The sequence below is a fragment of the Macaca fascicularis genome, chromosome 18, assembly GCF_037993035.2.
Source record: "Macaca fascicularis isolate 582-1 chromosome 18, T2T-MFA8v1.1".
NCBI classification, from domain to species: domain Eukaryota; kingdom Metazoa; phylum Chordata; class Mammalia; order Primates; family Cercopithecidae; genus Macaca; species Macaca fascicularis.
The window spans coordinates 49,810,289-49,823,959 of NC_088392.1; the positions used below are offsets into that span (position 1 = coordinate 49,810,289).

A 13,671-nucleotide genomic window follows, 5' to 3' on the forward strand; every position below is an offset into this window, starting at 1 on the left:
TTGCTGATCCATGAGCCACATTTTAAGCATCTGGGATGTAGATTATATATTTATCTAACAGGCAAATGATAAAAAGCTGTTAGAAAATAAATACTCGAACCATTTCAATTATTAAACTTTGAATGGATTAACTAAAATTTGAGAACACTATGATTATTGGCAATAAAGTGCCCAAACTGGAAAGATAGCATCTAATTAAGAAGAATATATAAGGGAGCATTCAGTTAGTTAAAAAAACATAAATAAAAAAAAATTGATGCCTACATATTAATCAACTCTTTCAAAGTCTCTGAGCTGTGAATGGTCAAGACAGAATCTAAACGCATTTAGATCTGGTTGCAGTGTTCATTATCATACTGACTGTGCATACCATTTCTGAAAGGATGCAGATTAGAGTACATGCTTTATTTTAGGACACAAAGGGTTATTTGAACAAGCTAACAGCCTCTGAGGGAAGAAATGTAATACAATGTCAAGAAAAAAAGTCTAAAATATTAATTCTGTTGAGTCCTTGCACTCATACTTACCAGACTACACTTGTAGTTTCATACTTAGCAATGGGTCACAGTTTAGGTGTGATATTGACAACATAAAATATGTTCAAATGAAATAAAGAGTCATTTTTTAAAGTCTTAGAAATATGTCAAAAGACCTACTGAAAGAAGCAGTGATATTCAGAGTGAAGGAGAACATACCGAGGGATGATGTTAGTTAGTGAGAGACTGTAAAGAAGGAGTGGGAAATTGTTCTGTGCATGTTCTGAGAACACCATTACAACTAATAAATGGAAGTTGTAGCAAAACAATTTGTCAGTTAAATATAAAATATTAGCATTGGTAGCATTCAACTGGAGGCCCAATAAATATCTTCAAGTAATCACAAATTTGAGATTCCAGTCCTGTGTGAGAGGTAAGAGTGGATGGCTTATGAAGATCCACCTCTAAGTCTTTGTGTATAAATACTGTGAACTTAGGAATCACGTGATAAAGTCTTTTTGCAATATAGTACTCAAGAAGCAGTTTAGCTAACAGAATAAATTAAAAGAGTATTTTATTATTTAGTTACATGTTGAAGGATATTAAAGGAAATCTAATTTATGACTCACTGAAAAATTGTATAAATTGCTTCCTCCTCTCTCTATTTCTGTTGTATAGCTGTTTAAAATAACCCACATGCTCTAAACCGTAGAAATTTCCGCTTCAGATTAGCTACATATGGCATTTGTTTTCTCTCTCTCCTCCCTCCTTTCAGCAAGGAGAAAATCGGGAAAGAGAATCTGTTTTTGAGAAAGTGGAAAAAGATTTGTTAGCTACATTGAAGGGAGAAGCAGGTAACAGTTTTTTACTCCTCACCCATGAGTCCAGGGTTGGAAGATTCAGAAAGTCTTTGCTCTAGTTCACTCTGGTCAAAGTCCAGCTTGGACTTCAGCATGCATATATTTCTGGGGAGGAATGCATTGTAGCAGATATTAGGAGAAGGAGTATCAGGGAAAGCTGGCTTACTTCCTCTCAGTTATGGAACAGAAATACAATTATCACTAAAGAAATGGAAGCGCCATTCCCTTCAATTCTACCACTTAGAATGGTAGGAAAAAAATGTTGGGAAACATTAGAATGTTGGGGGAAAAAAAAGAATAGCAATCTAAAATCCTGTAAATGCCAAATTGCCTTCCTTTCTTTAAGGATCTAACTCGCTTCCTTAAAGAAATTATCATCATTCGATGACCATGGAATTTCTCCCTGGCTATATATAAAATAGAATCTGCAGAGTTGGTAACAGTTTAAAAAGATCAATCAATACTTCAGTCAATTTTCTGAGCGCTGACTATGTGCTCAGTCACTTATTTGGTGTTCTGAGAGGATATGAGAGAGAAAAGATCTGGCCTTCAGAGGGCTGTGTTTGAGTTCAATACTAGCTAGTAGTCAAATTCTCTTTCTAAATCTTGAATGTGTTTATATGTCTGTGTATGTTTGTGTGCGCTTATATCTTACATGCTAGTGTGTTTAACACCATGTGGAATGGTGTTAATCTGCCAAAAGCAGAACCACACGAAGGTTTGTTGTTATTAACAATCTGGGACAAGACATCAGTTAAAGAGCTTGCATTAGAGCCACTAGTTCTGGGAATGTATTTGTCTGCTTATCAAGAAGCTTCTACTGTTTTCTATAAGTATAATAATGCCTAGTAAGCTGTTGCAGATTTCCACATCATATGCAACTAGATGGTAATGTACCAATGTGTGGCTCTCAGCAGAAGTTGGAGTAGTTAGTGTCTTTTGTAATGGCTCTACTGATAATGGCTAACACACTATCACTGAATCATCATAGAAACCGTGATAGATACACCTACTGTATACATAATGCTTATTGAATACTGCATACTGTTAGGAAAATGGCTCATAAAAATCCTCAATGTCTTTTTTGTCCTCTCCTCTTTTTCTGTTTCTCCTCCTGTGTTTGCTCAGTGTCACTGTGCTATGTAAATAACTGCGCTGGGGTATGGGATGGATGAATGAGCATATGGATAGATATCCCTGTCATTTTTGTTGATAGTTCTAGAGACAATTCTCTTGAACAATGAAAAGTATAAGTTTAGATGGTCCAATCAACAAAAATTATGTGCCAAATGTAAAAGAGAAATGAAGACAGTAGAAAATATGTAATATTTATACGGCCTCATTTGTTAGGCTCTGTGAGACAGCTTATGATGTAATAGAGGACACTGGATTGGGGAGTTAGAACACCTGAGTTCTTGTCCCGATGGCTACTGACTACTCATGTAACCTTGGGCAAGTCGTTTATATTTTCTGAATTTTGAAATGTGCATGTGTGAGTGTGTGTGTTTTGGGTGAGGTTTGTGGTTAGAGTCTAAATCCACTTCTGGTTTTCACATATTTTTGTTTTAGTGCATTGATTCCATCAGAAAATTATTCAGCAAGCATTTATTTACTTTCTTTAAAAAAGTTGTGTCCACCTGTGAGTTGGCTCATGTCTGTAATCCCAGAACTTTGGGAGGCTGAAGGGGGCGGATCACCTGAGGTCAGGAGTTCAAGACCAACCTGGCCAACATGGAGAAACCCCATCTCTACTAAAAATACAAAATTAGCTGGGTGTGGTGGCACATGCCTGTAATCCCAGCTACTCAGGAGGCTGGGGCAGGTGAGTTGCTTGAACCAGGGAAGTGTAGGTTGTGGTGAGCTGAGATCATATCATTGCACTCCAGTCTTGGCAACAAGAGTGAAACTCCATCTCAAAAAAAAAAAAAAAAAAAAAAGTTGTGTTCTTTAATGTGTAGAGAATATAGAAAGATAAAGGGCATTGTCCTTGCCATTGTCCTTGCCTCACTTTAATTCATCAGAAAAAAATATATAAATCTAGAAATCAGAAAGTATATAACTAAAGGCTTGTTCATGAATTCAGATCATATAATGAGTAAACATGAGGTTACAGAGAGCAATGGATGTGGTAGGATAATTTGTGAAAAGCAGTTGATGGGAATAATTCAGCTATGCAGTCTCACCTCTCCACAGAGTAATTCTCTGTCTTCCTTCCATACCATGTAGTCTGCTCACCTGAACACCTGACCTGATACTAATCATTTATTCTTTGTCATGGGGGATAGAAACAGTATTTCTAGTCTCATTTTAAAGTGTGAAAGTTTAGACATTAGCAAAGGATTACAATTGACATGGGAGCAACAAACACGGAAACTTTAAGAGTCACACCATGGAATCAACAAGCTATCCTTTTTATCATCACAATTGTTACTATTAGAAAATAACTTTCTTGGTTGCAAAATTATGGGTGTAAAATTAGGTCCTGTCCAGGATTTCAGTTCTCTTCTCTCCCAGGTAGAATTGCTTATAGGCACAGACTTCTAACTTAGAGATTTCATCTGTCATGTGGCAGAGTTCCATAAGGCTGGTCCTATTATACCAGCAACGTCATGAGGCTTTCAACATAGCTTTAGTAGACAGACTTTCGTTCCCTTTTGGTCAGAGTCTGGTGGAAGTTCTCTCTCAGGACCTGCCAGAATGGTAGGCAACTGTGGAAGCAGCAGCAATTAGTTAATAAAACTGTATTGTTCCTGACAGCTTTTACACATCTATTTTCTTCTGCTGACTAAGAAGGTCACCCAAATTCTATCTTTTCCAGCATCTTATTTTTGGCTGGATCAAGAAAGAGCAGTGACAAACTCTGCAGAGATGCCACAGTGGAATTTTTAACATTAATTAGAATCTTTGTTTTTCCTAGGGAATCTCATAAGCAGAAGAAAGAGGTTAAGTACAAGAAAGAATCCGACATTAATTCAAATTTAAGTCTTGGCTCCTACAGTGACTAGCTGTGTGATCTTGGGGAAGTTATTTATATTTTCTACACCTCAATTTATTTATTGGTAATAATAATGAAAGTTACTTAATAGGGTTGTTATGAGGATTTAAAAGGTCTATTTAAATAATTTATCACAGTGCCAAAATAGCAGTAAACATTTGTGGTTGTGGTGGTTGTAATCTTTCTTGAGGCTAGAGAATGATGGATTAAAAACCAAGCTTCTGCGTGTAGGAGGAAAGACACTACAAAGTATTTGTCTGGTGGCTACTCCTCAACCTTCTTTGTTTTTGTAAAAATCACAACATAATGGCCTTCCTGAAACATGGGTATCTTAAGAGAAACCAAGGATAGGGAAACCCAAGAAAGCTAGGAAATCATTGCAAAAGGTCTAGGAATTCATATTTAGGATAAGCAGAGACTATAGGTTGAACAAATTACAGATATAGATATAGATAGATAAATAGATAGGTGATAGATAATGTACTAGATGTATTGCATGCATATAGTACTCAATGTAGTAAAATATATGATTAACAAAATACAAATTTATTTTGCTAGAAACTGAATTATGCTAAACATGCTATAAATCAGGAGAGATAAACAAACACCTACTACTCTGTGGAGGCTCAGAAAAATATGGGTCATGCAAAAGGCATCCTTGCAACGGATTTTCTGGAAACTTCTGCTAAAGGCAAATAACAAAGTGACCTTTATGAAGGTTCCCTACTGTACTGGGTTCTCCATGTCATTGAAAAAGATTTTTGGGGGACAAAAAAATATGATTACAACTGAGATAGGCACCAAATACATAAAGTTGGCTCCATGAATATCTTCACCATTATTAAACCAACACCTAAGCTACCTAATGTCTATGTTTGCCAGAGAATTAAAAACAAAGAAAATGAGAAGAAGTTGTTGTTGTTTTTTTGACTGTACAGATATTTTTTGCTTGTTCTGCTGACATGCAATATTAGTAAATAAAGAGGAGAATATGACTCCTTGATCTTCATTCCTACATAAATAGTGCAAAAATGGAAACTTGAAGGATATGACTAGAGTAAAAGAAACAGTATACAATATTATGACCTTTTGGATAGAATCAAAATTTTGTGGCAAAATTTTGCTGCCTAAAACCCTGAGACAGGAGACTAAAGCTAATTCCAATAAATGGAACAAGTAGAGGGGTAACTTATTTTTTCATATATATGCTATACTAGTTTGAATTAAGTGGTAAGTTTTCTGTTCTTGAAGGTATTAAAACTACGATGTGCTGGGAAAATTGGAAAAAAACATATCCTATTCTAAAAGAATAGGCTGGATGACCATTTAAGTTGGAAAAAAGGATTGAAAAGGAGTCCTGAGGAAACACTTGATTTTTCCGTTTACCTTGGATTGATCTTAGTAGGAAATTTTATGATTAGTGTTAAGTGCAGGCAACATGAAGCACAGAGCTGGGGCAATAACCAAAAATATAATTCTGTTCTTAAGAAAAAATATCAGACCCAATTGCTTCCTTTTTGGCCTGACTTATTTAAATCAGTTGATCAGCTCGAATTTACCAAGGGTTAGTTTGAGATCCCCCTTGGGAGAATGTAGGCTTTTATAAACCCTTTTGTGGAAGAGTGTGAGAACTGAGCATGGTGAGAGATAGGGCTAGGGGTCTTGCAAATGTCCTTCATGCCATGTTGAATCTGCCTATCCTGCTTCTAGTTTCTCCAAGGCCCTGAAGCCCTGCTGTTTCTTACTGACCACAGAGGTCACAGCAAGGGCCCTACCCGCATATAAGTTATGGTAAATTATATTCCTATTAGATTGGTCCTTTCCCCCAGAGCAATAATTTTCGATAGCAGCAGTATAGGGCATCTCTGAGAGCATTGTGGAAATTTAGCTTATTGGAGTTAGGGGTTGCATTTGTGTTTGGAGGATGCTACTGAAATGTAATGGGGTGGAAACAAAGAAACCAATCTATTGCCATGAATGAAAATCTCACACGAAAAAATTATCCCAAGCCCCACCCAACTTCTCAATGGCTTACCAGTCTTTCACGTATGTAGGCCTAGACTCTACATCTGTTTTGTACGTAGAGTTCGTTGTAATATATGTTGGCTTTTCTGTAAATGCAACTGTCATGCATATCAAAGGAAGACCTTTTTTTTTTCCCAGAACTTTATCAAAATGTTTTGTTATTTCAGTAAATAATGTCACTGGTGACAGTACCACTCCTGGTATTTTGACTATCAATCTTACCTGATATATTATTATGATTTGAACTTCATTCGTTCACAAATATTTCATGTTTAGGTGAGCGCCTCCAACTACTTCATCATGTTTCCTGGTATAGCACTGCCTTTGCATTTAGATATTGAAATACATGTTGTCTTATGATATATAATTTTTTATTTTTTCTAAATATTAAAGTTGTTACATTTCTTTTAAAAATCTGTATGTTTGGCTGGGCTTGGTGGCTCATGCCTGTAATCCTAGCACTTTGGGAGGCTGAGGCGGGCAGATCACAAGGTCAGGAGTTCAAGAGAATGCTGACCAATGTGGTGAAATCCCGTCTCTACTCAAAATACAAAAAATTAGCCAGACATGGTGGCACGTGCCTATAATCCCAGCTACTCGGGTGGCTGAGGCAGGGGAATTGCTTGAATCTGGGAGGCAGAGGTTGCAGTGAGCCGAGATCATGCCACTCCAGCCTGACCCACAGAGCAAGACCCCGTCTCAAAAAAAAAAATCCGTATGTTTATAAGTTATGTTATTCATTAATTTCATTTCAGGATACTACCCTAGCAATACTAGTGTTGTACTGGAGGCATTTGTAGCTGTTAGCATTGAGAACAAATGCTCTAAAGAATTTCCTGTTCCAGGTATAAGGCTTTCTCTAGTCTTCCAAACATCTAACTTCTAAACTTCTAGATCTGTGATGATTAAATTTATGATCCTTATCCTTAGGAAACAAATCCATGGAATACCTGCTTATACTAATACCCTGCCAAAATGATTTTTCCAATTTGTTTATGTACTTCTTGGAAAATTATATGATTTAGTCATATGGGAAAACATACGATGTAGTCAGGCCGAGGTACAATTTTTACCTACCTTCGTTACGTATGAATCATTATATGCATTTGGTGTCATGTTATGCCTGAGCCCCAACTATTTTAAAGTGTGAGCTTCAGATGGATCAAATTTATTCTTGGTGAATAGAAAATAACAATTTTAAAGTAAGAAAAAATGGTTCAGAACCAGAATTGAAGCTCCAACTAAACTACTTCCTCCATAATTCTCGGAAGGTTCAGTTTAGTGTTTAGTTAATTAAGTGAAAAGGAAGACACAGAGGAGGAAAAAAATGAAAAAAAAAGAAAGGAAAACCTCCATCCATGTTGAAATGTAAATTTCACAAAAGTATTTGGTGCCATCAGCAATGAAAAGCCTGTGGCAGGCCATGTATGTACATACCCTCTCCTCTTTGAATTGTGCATGACGTGGCTGGCAAGAACACCTACTCTTAATATCCATTTCTCATGGCTAATATTAAGAGATTTTTTTTATACCTTTGAAAATTGTTTCTCTCCTACTTTTTAAGGCTTTGTCTCTGTTTTTCTCTTTCCCTCTCTTTCTTCACACACAGACACACCATAGATGTGCACACATTTTTACTTTTCTTTTTTTTTTCTTTTTTGAGACAGAGTCTTGTACTGTGCCCATGATGGAGTGCAATGGGACAATCTCGGCTCACTGCAACCTCTGTCTGCCTACTGGGTTCAAGCGATTCTCCTGCCTCAGCCTCCCAAATAGCTAGGATTACAGGCGTGTGCCACCACACCTGGCTAATTTTATATTTTTAGTAGAGACGGGATTTCACCATGTTGGTCAGGCTGGTCTTGAACACATGACCTCAGGTGATCCACCCACCACGACCTCCCAAAGTGCTGGGATTATAGGCATGAGCCACTGAGCCTAGACACATTTTTACTTTTAATCAAGGCTCAATCAGGGCTTTTCCTTGAGATTTTGGGACACCTTTCATATGCCTTGACTACTCTGTCTCTTCTAATTGTTCTCATGCATGCCATGAAGCCATATTCAATTTGCATCTCTCCTCTCTAGCATATTAATTCAACTTAACAAATAATCAGTAGATATTAATTGAGAATCTCCAAGGTACAAAATATTCTGCCATATGCTCTAGAACACTTCTTTGCTTAAAGACATTATATTTAATTTGGATAGACCAGAACACATATAAGAGTAGTAAATCAATTTTCCTGGTTATCAGGAACTTTCACAGATTTTCCTTCCATAAAGCCTTAAAATTGTAAAGTAGGACATGTTATCATTATTATCTTTACTTACAAGTTAATGCAATGAAGCTCAGAAAGCTTAAACGAGGTTCCTGAGGGTGATGAATGATCAGCTTAATGTCTTGTCAGTTGATTCTTAGGTTTAAGTTAGTTCTGTTGTTGATGCTACTTCCTAGAAAATAATAAACAACAATAAAATCATTCCCCAAAGTATTATATAATTACGGTCCCTCTAGGGAATCATCAATGAATATCCTTAAGCGTTCATAGAGGAGAGATACCACTATAAGTTTGATAGGTCGGGGGAAACCTGCTAAACCTAATGGAAATGAATAAAGCATCTGTTTCAAATACACAGGGCAGAGGAAGTTTTCAAACGGAAGGGAGTATAATAAAAAAAATATTGGGGCAGGAATACATGAGACTTACTTGAGGAAAAGAGAATATCTAATATCAATTGAGTGCTTAGTAGGCCCAGGCACTGTTCCAAACACTTTACCTGAAATTATTTATTGAATCCGACCAGTACAATCACAGTTTCACAGACAATGATCTAAGAAACAATAACTTGTTCAATGCCTCGCAGCAGAGGAAGGGTTTGAATTCTGAAGTCTGGCTTTAGAGCCTGTACACTTGTCAGGTTTGGCCATGCCACCTGGCATCTCCAACACTTTGGTGAGGTGGAATATGTCTATATCAATCTATCTACAACTAAATCTAATCTATATCATCTATAGCTATCTCTCTATCTATATCTCTATCCAGGTGAAAACAACCTCAGTTTTTATATTCTTCCCTTCACCTCCTGAATATATTTGTACATTTCAGTTTTCTATGCTTACATTGTTTTAACTGTAGGGCGTGATTGGTCTGTTGGCTTTTTAAAGCATTTCCCCAGCACATACACAAATTATAATGCATTTCTTTCTTACTAGAATTCTCTGATACCAACACACCAGATATTATTTCTATTTCAGAGACAGAGAAAAATGCCCTATTGGAGGGTCATATGGTACCAACTTGGCTCTCTGCTTCTTATTGTCTTTCATTCACTGCAAGTTAGCTGAATCACAGCCTGCTGGGACATGTCACCATCTCAGATACCTTTCATTCTCTCTTCTCTCTCCATGTCTGGCTTCTACTTGGTCGTCCCAACATGCTGCATATCTGAAAAAGGATAGGAAATACATTCGTCTAAATTCTAACCCTGAAAGTGGAAGAATAGAAGAAGACAGGAGAGAGGGAAGGAAGCTCCAGAGTCCATCTTCCTGCAGCTGTTGGACGTGAATGATTTAGTTACCCTAAAATTCTCTAGAAGACCAAGACACCACATCCCATGAAAGCCATCACCCTAAGGAGGGGATGAACCCTGAGGGAGCCTTCAGGAATGGAAAAAAAAAAATGTATTATGCATGACCAAAATAAGCGTCATGCCTAAGCTTTTGATCTGCTATTGACTCAATTGGCTATAACCTCTACAGAATTGTGTATTTCAATTAAAAACAGAAGATAAGAGATAGAAAGCGGGAAAGTGTGAAACTTTGGGAGATTTTCAGCAATAATAGACTTTTACCAAATTAGCTGGCCTAATTTTCAGGAACTTTATCACCTCTACAATCTGTCAGGGCTGTTTTTCTTTGCTATCTTCTCTTCAAACGATTACAGGAAAGAAGTCTGAAAGGGTGGTCAGGTCTGGCCTAGTGGCACCTGGAGGCCGAGGCTCCTTTTTCACAGCAAACTGCAGGCATTCAGCACTGGGCTAAGGTTTCCATCTTCACTCATTATAGCATGGGCTTCTTTAAAGCAGAAATGCCTGCCAAGCCCCAAATACACATGTCCCATAATGAAGACAAATGTCCCCTTGAAGTGAGTTCAAACTGTGGAATTAATTTTGCTATGGAACTTTATTGCCGTCTAATTAGAGTGACATTTGGTCCGTCTAGTTATATCTGGAATCAAACCAGAGACTTGGAGGTAAAAGCCCCTTGGCCAGGCATGGTGGTTTGGCTGGTGCGGTGACTCACACCTGTAATCCCAGCACTTCGGGAGGCTGAGGTGGGCAGATCACCCAAGGTCAGGAGTTCAAGACCAGTCCAGCCAACCTGGTGAAACCCCGTCTCTACAAAAATATAAAAATCAGCCAGGCATGATGGCAGGTGCCTATAATCCCAGCTACTCAGGAGGCTGAGGCGGAAGAAACACTTGAACCCGGGAGGCAGAGGTTGCAGTGAGCAGAGATCATGCCATTGCACTCCAGCCTGGGCAATGGAGCGAGACTCCATCTCAAAAAAAAAAAAAAAAGCCCCTCTATGAACTGTCTCCCTTCCAGAACTAAGCTGATTTATTGTGTAGAGTTGGATGGTATTCCTTTTGATAGTCCTGGTCCTCACAGCCTGATTAATATTGAGCTCTTTACTAGTAAAAGATGCCAGAACTTGGAGATCTGTCTTTTAAAATGTGGCGAGTTTTTACTCACCCGTGTTCCATTTCTGGAGTAAAATTAGCGGTGAGTACCGGGATGGGCTCTTTTCTCACCCTCTTCCCTGGAAGAGTGAAGCTATAAGAACACAGATATGGCAGATGTGCAACGTATGGTGCCCTTTCTTTGGAGAGCTGACTGGCAGGGGACAAGGATCACAAGGTATTGAATTTGGGGGATTGTCATCTGGAAATCTCAAATCTCAGCATTTAAGCTATGTGGAAATAAATATATAGAGCCTACCCTTGGCATGTAGAATCCCCGTATTCTGTGATATTTCAAAGAGCATGGAGTCCAGGTGGTAAATCTTCATATAGACCTATGAGGCTTAAGTGAAGGAAAGGGAAGTGAGCTACCAGAGGAATGGGATAAGGTGTACGTTACAATTCCTGTGGCTGAAAGCCTGAGTTTCCTCCCATCATGGACCTCAGATAGCAGATGTCACATCTAGATCTGCCTTGCACGTAATAGAATAATTTTGTCAGGAGCCCTCATGAGGCCTGCCCTGCCTCAGGACCCTCACATTCAGGGATAATGTTTGTCTTTGTTCAGCCTTAAATAGCCCTTCGCCTTCCCTATTCTCACACCTTCCTTTTCCTCCATGGTGAGTGAGATATTTTGATATCCAAAATCAATAAAAAATGCACAGTGCATAAGATAATGGGATGTGGGTTGCCTATTCAGTTTATAAATTTCCAGATTACTGAGCAACATCTTTCTTCATAAATGCCCTTAGCATTATTAGTTACACTTATTTTAAATTCATAGAATGGTAACACCAACATTTCTTTCATACCTGAATCTGGTTCTAGCACTTGTTCTGTCTCTTCAAACTTTGAATATGTTTCATAATTATTTGTTGGAAGCTGGACATCATGTACTGGTAAAAGGAACTGCAGGAAATAGGTCTTTAGTGATGAAGTTACTAAGGTATGAGGTATGGGGAAGCAGCCTAGAGTCCTCTGACTAGGTGTTAGTCTTTTAGTGAGCCCGTACCCCTGGGCTGTGAACTTTGTGAATGCTTCTCAGTTTTTTTGTTTGTGTGTGTTGGTTTGGGTTCTTTTCTCACCCTTAGGTGGGGCTGAATATCTAAAGGGGGTTGGATTTATATATTTCCCTTCTCCCAGGTGAGTTAGACTGTGATAAAACCCCAATAGGTTAAGCTCTGGTAAATAATTTCTCTTGCAAACAGGTCTTATTAAGAATGAAATGCTGGCCGGGCGCGGTGGCTCAAGCCTGTAATCCCAGCACTTTGGGAGGCCGAGACGGACGGATCACGAGGTCAGGAGATCGAGACCATCCTGGCTAACACGGTGAAACCCCGTCTCTACTAAAAAATGCAAAAAACTAGCCGAGCGCGGTGGCGGGCGCCTGTAGTCCCAGCTACTCGGGAGGCTGAGGCAGGAGAATGGCGTGAACCCGGGAGGTGGAGCTTGCAGTGAGCTGAGATCCGGCCACTGCACTCCAGCCTGGGCGGCAGAGCGAGACTCCGTCTCAAAAAAAAAAAAAAAAAAAGAATGAAATGCTGTGACTTATTTCAAAATGATTACATTTGCCCTTCTGCAGAAAGAACAAGGGGCTTTTTCTCCAATCTTCTCTGTGAGAACTAGCAGAGCTTCTAGAGATAAAACTCACAAAAGTGGGTCTTCCTCACTAAGATTGCCCCCTTTCCTCCCATTTCTGTATCTGGGACTTTCAAACTCTCACACTTGTCTACACTGAGCCTGCAGCAATTTGTCAATTACAATTTAGATTTTTCTACCCTGGTACTGGTTCCTGTGAAGGGTTCTGATTTGGGGTTACTGCTTTCATAAGTTGTGAATCACTGTATCTCTCTGTCTCTCCATTTTGGGAGCAACAGTTTGCTCTGTGACCTCAATTCTCTGATAGATCTAAGAAGGTTGTTGGTTTTAACTTTGTTCAGCGTTTTACTTGTTTTTAGGAAAGAGTGAAAGCTTCCAAGTTCTTTACATACTGGACCAGAAACTAGAAGTACAATATTTTCTTTCAAATATCATGTTGGTTTGGTACTACAAATCCTCCAGTATTCCTACATTACTTTGCCTAATATAATAATCATTACCGTTATTGGAGCACTATTCCTATACGGGATTAGATCTTGATGGTTAACTCTGTTATAGAACCAAACTGGGGTCTACTTGTCCAGCACAGTGATACCAGATATCCACACTGAGGCTTTGGCAGTGACAGAAAGAAAGGCATTAAGTTACAGGGTGCCAACCAAGCAGGAGCTGGCAGCTGTTGTTTAAATCCTGACCTCTCTGATGGCCTGCAGGCAAAGGTTTTTAAAGGCTGAGGTCACATTCAGGAGAGAAAATTGTAAATCAACACACAGCTGTTACACATTGGTTTCGGCCTAAGGACTGGATATCTTGAAGCAGGGACTTACAGGTTGTCGGTGGATTCAAAGGTTTTCTGATTTGCAATTGGTTAAGGAAGAGAAGCTTTGCTTAAAAATGTGGATTCAGCAGAAGAAAAAAAATGTTGACTGGCTCTGGGGTGTGATTCCCTCCAAGCCCCACCGGAAGAAATT

At 38.7% G+C, this 13,671-nt stretch overlaps 1 long non-coding RNA gene across 1 annotated transcript; it reads right to left on the bottom strand.

The window, feature by feature from the left end:
• Positions 1–1,019: 1,019 nt before the first annotated feature.
• LOC123570006 (uncharacterized) lies at positions 1,020–10,939 on the bottom strand. The gene is made up of 3 exons (XR_010582731.2): positions 9,743–10,939; positions 8,691–8,810; positions 1,020–4,044 (listed from the first exon to the last, which is right to left on the bottom strand). It is a non-coding gene; the product is annotated as an uncharacterized lncRNA (long non-coding RNA).
• Positions 10,940–13,671: the final 2,732 nt, after the last annotated feature.